Genomic DNA, 5142 nt, shown 5'->3' with positions numbered 1-5142 from the left:
TCCTTATATTCATCAAAATACTGCTTAATTCATGTATGGGCAAAAAGTAATCAAGGCCAGGAAAAAACCAACTGAAAGGATTAGAGATAATACAAACTAGTGCACACTCATTGCCAGGCAAATATACTTTTTCCACCAACTATAGTATAAACCTCATGGTATACTGTTTAAAATACTCAGAATGGTTCTGCTTTAGTAGCAGGAATTAGTTACAATAGACACTGCTCAGATTTCATCTGACAGGTCTTAAAGTAATGCATAAAGAGAAACTATTTTCTTTTTTTTAATATTTTATTTATTCATAAGAGATACAGGAGAGGCAGAGACATAGGAAGAGGGCGAAGCAGGCTCCCTGTGGGGAGCCTGATGCAGAACTCCATCAGGACCCTGGGATCATGACCTGAGCCAAAGGCAGATGCTCAACCACTGAGCCACCCAGGTATCCCAAGAAACCATTTTCAAGTTAATTATAGTCTATCCATAGAAAAGCTTATAATAAAAAATAAATAAAAAATAAATAAAAAAAGAAAAGCTTATAATATTTATAGTAATACCAATATCTAGCACCTGAGATAAAATTAATAACATTTGTATTTTTAAAAATTTATAAGGCATGCAAAGAATCAAGAAAATAAATCCATTTGACAAACGTTGGCATTCATTCCTAATTAAAACAACATCAAATGTAGCAATCAAATGTAGAAAATCTCTCATTTGATAAGGAATAGCTATGAAAATCCTACAACTAATATTCTGTTTAATGATAAAAGACTAAATACTATACCAGAAAGATCAGGGACAAAATAATAATTTCTACTCTCATAATTTTTATCCAATACAGTTTTGGAAGTTCTAGTCATTATAACAAGGCAAGAAAAATAAATAAAATGAATATAGTTTATAAAGAAAGAAGTAGAACTTTATAATCTATAAAATTAAAATTAAAAATTTTATTTTGGGATAACATGACCATCCATTAGAAAATTTAATAGAGGGGATCCCTGGGTGGCTCAGCAGTTTAGTGCCTGCCTTTGGCCCAGGGCGCGATCCTGGAGACCCGGGATTGAATCCCACATCAGGCTCCCGGTGTATGGAGCCTGCTTCTCCCTCTGCCTATGCCTCTGCCTCTCTCTCTCTCTCTCTCTGATGACTATCATAAAAAAAAAAAAGAAAGAAAATTTAATAGAATCTGAAAATCTAACCAAATAACAAAATCGACAAATTAGTAGTACAAAATTGAAAAGAAAAAAAAATCAATATGCAAAAGTCAATTGTAGTTCTAGTGAATAACTAAATAATTTAATGAACAAAAATTTTAAATAAAACAATAGTTTTAAATATTAATGTTAAACATTAGTATTTTAAATGTGTATTTTTTGTAATAAATCTGACAAAAGATATGTAGGATTTGTTTGCTAAAAGCCTCAAAATCGAATTAATAGAAATTAAAGAAAACATAAAAAAATGGAGAGATGTACCATGTTCCTGGATGATAATACTCAATTTTAGGATATCAATTCTGTCTAAATTGATTTACAATTTCAATGTAATCCCAATCAAAATCCCAGCAAGCTTTTTTTTTATTGAGAGTGTGATTTTAAAATTAATATGGAAATACAAAAGATTCATATAGCCAAAATAAGTTTAAAAAGAAACAAAGTGACTAGGGTGCTTGGATGGGGCACCTGCATCCCAATGTTTATAACAACAATGTCCATAATAGCCAAACTATGGAAAAGAGCCCAGATGTCTATCAACAGATGAATGGCTAAAGAAGATGTAATACACACACACACACACACATACACACACACACACACACACAATAGAATACTACTCAGCCATCAAGAAAATGACATCTTGCCATTTGCAATGATGTGGATGGAATAAGAGGATACAATGCTAAGCAGAATAAGTAAATCAGAGAAAGACAATTATCATATGATCTCACTCATGTGAAATTTAAGAAACAAAATTGAAGATTATAGGGAAGGAGAGGAAAGAAATAAAACAAGACAAATCAAAGAGAGAGACAAACCATAAGAGACTCTCAATCATAGGAAACAAACTGGTTGCTGGAGGGTAGGGGGCTGTGGGGATGGGTAACTGGGTGATGGACATTAAGGAGAGCACGTGATGGGGATCCCTGGGTGGTGCAGCGGTTTAGCGCCTGCCTTTGGCCCAGGGCACGATCCTGGAGACCTGGGATCGAATCCCACATCAGGCTCCCGGTGCATGGAGCCTGCTTCTCCCTCTGCCTGTGTCTCTGCCTCTCTCTCTCTGTGTGTGACTATCATAAATAAAAAAAAAAAAAAAGAGAGCACATGATGTAATAAACACTGGATGTTATATAAGACTGAGGAATCAGTGACCTCTACCTCTGAGACCAATAATACATGTTAATTCATTGAATTTAAATAAGATTATAAAAGGAAAAGATGGTAAGTTGGGCTAAAAATGTCTACATTTCTTTTTTTAAGATTTATTCATTTATTTGAGACAGAGAGAGAGAGCACGCACACATGAGTTGGGGTAGGGGCAGAGGGAGAGGGAGAGAGAGAATCTCTAGCAGACTACCCACTGAGCATGGACACCTATGTGGGCCTTGATCTCATGACCTGAGATCACAACCTGAGCTGAAATCAAAATCCAGTCGCTTAACTGACTGAACCAGGTGCCCTCAAAATGTCTGCATTTCAAAACACAGGATTAAAAGCAGGAAAAGACAAGCCACATGCTGGGAGAAAATATTTTCAAAGCACATTATCAGAAGAACTTTAATTCAGAATCTATAAAATCACTTTCATAATGCAATAATAAGGCCACAGACATTTCAATAGAAAAATGGGCAGAAGGTTTGAACAGATACTTCAGAAAATTTAAAGCATGGCAAATAACCACATGAGTACATTCTCAACATTATTAGACATTAGCAAAATACAAATTAGATGCATAATTTAATGCATTAACCACTACTACTTGAATGGCTATAATTTAGAAACACTGATGATTCTAGTTATTGGTAAAAATATCTGTATACATTACTGATAGGAGTGTAAGTATTTATACAATTTTGGGAACAGATTGCTAGTTTTTAGAGTCAAGCATATATCAATCAGATGATTCAGCCATCCTACCTCTTGGTATTTGCCCAAAAGAAAGGTAAGTCTCTCCCCATAAAAATAGTTGTACTCAGGGTACTTGGGTGCTCAGGTGGTTAAGCAATGGATTATTTTAAAGCAATTTTTATATGTTTTTTTTTTTAGATTTTATTTATTTATTCATGAGAGACACAGAGAGAGAGGCAGAGACATAGGCAGAGGGAGAACCAGGCTCCATGTAGGAAGCCCGATGTGGACTTGATCCCAGGACCGTGGGACTTGATCCCCATGCCCTGGGCCAAAGGCAGATGCTCAACCACTGAGCCATTCAGGTGTCTCCAACAATGGATTCCAGCAACGGATTTCAACTCAGTTCATGATCTCAGAATGGTGAGACTGAGGACCATGTTGGGCTCTGCACTCAACAGGGAGTCTGCTGGAAATTCTCTCTCTCTCTCTCTCTCTCTTCCCCTCTGTCTCTGTCCCTGCCTCCCTCAAATAAATAAGTAAATATTTTTTAAAAAGTTGTACTCAAATGTCCATGGGAACATAATCTGTAATAACCCAAAACCTGGGGGGAGGGTGACAAAAATGCATAAACAAGTAAATGGATAAATTGTGATATTTCCATATAATGGAACACTACCAACTAACAAAAATCAATGAACTATTGATGCGTGCAACAACACACATGAATTTTAGAATAATTATGCTGAGTGAAGGAAGCCAGTCAAAGTAGAATATATACTGTGTAATTATAATTATAGCAAATGATAGAAAATATAAATTAATTTAGAGTAGCAGAAAGCAGATAAATTGTGATCTGGAGACCAGGGCTGGGGAATAAAGCATGAGAATGAGAAAGAATGGAATGCAAGTATTATGAAGGGTTGTGATATAAAAGGGTAATAGATATATTCATTATCTTGATTTTGGAAATGGTTTATGGATATATACATATGACAAAACTTACCAAGATAAACACATTAACTAGTGAATTTTAATTATAAGTAAAATTTACTTCAATCAACATGATAATTTCTTGCTGTATCTATTGGGCTTCCAAATTGCAATGTCAGAAATGTACCTTGTAGTTCAAAGGGGTATAAAATGCAGAAAATATAAATGTTGAAGACATCAAGCATAGATGACATTTAAAATGATTTTTTAAATGTATAAGATATGAGAATAGAAAGAAAGAGAAATGATCCAAAGATCAAGTCCTGGAGCCCTCTAATATTTTCATATTAGACTATGAAGAACTAACAAAAGTCACTGAAAGGGAATACCCAAGGAGGAAGAAGTAATTTCAAGAGAGTGCGGTGTCCTCAAAGCCAATTAACACAGCTATTTGAAGAGTATAAGAATGATCAACTGTGTCAATTGCAGCTGACAATAATTCATGATAATGAAGACATAGGGGTTTGGGACACATCATGTGGCTATCAGGTGAGAAGTGGTGAGGAGCTTTTCTAGGTAACATTCAAGAGAGAAATTGGAGCTCTAAAGAGAGAAATAGTGGATCAGAAGCAAGAGAGAGGCAGGTTAAAGGGAGTGTGACTTTTTATCATTTTATTCTTTTAAGTTTGAGGAAATCAAAAATTTATTGTAGCTAATGAGAATGATATATAGTAGAGAGGGGGAAAAACATGTTGATCCCTGAGAGAGAAGACAAATTGGTGAAATGATGTTCCTAAGGGAAGGAATTTATTCACAAGGAAAGAGACATAGATATTAATTAGGAACATAGATATAGTTCATCCACAGTGGCAGGTAGAAACGCAGAATCTATCATCCAAATGTGGGTGGGTGGATAAACGTCTTGGCAGGAGCCTGTGGGAGTTCTTTTATGATCTATGTTCTCAGGGAAACAATAGGAAAAAGCTCAACAGGTAAAAGAGAATAAGGAAGAGTAGTTTCCGATTTGATAAAAGAGCATATAAGAAATGGTAGGAAAAAAATGGAAAGCTACTGGACTATGAAATGCAAAGCAAACTAAAGACCCATTTGTGTTTAGAAGCATAGATTTAAAGTGACATTT

Source organism: Canis lupus, chromosome 17 (genome assembly GCF_048164855.1).
Source record: "Canis lupus baileyi chromosome 17, mCanLup2.hap1, whole genome shotgun sequence".
NCBI classification, from domain to species: domain Eukaryota; kingdom Metazoa; phylum Chordata; class Mammalia; order Carnivora; family Canidae; genus Canis; species Canis lupus.
Note: the sequence above shows the minus strand (reverse complement) of the source record.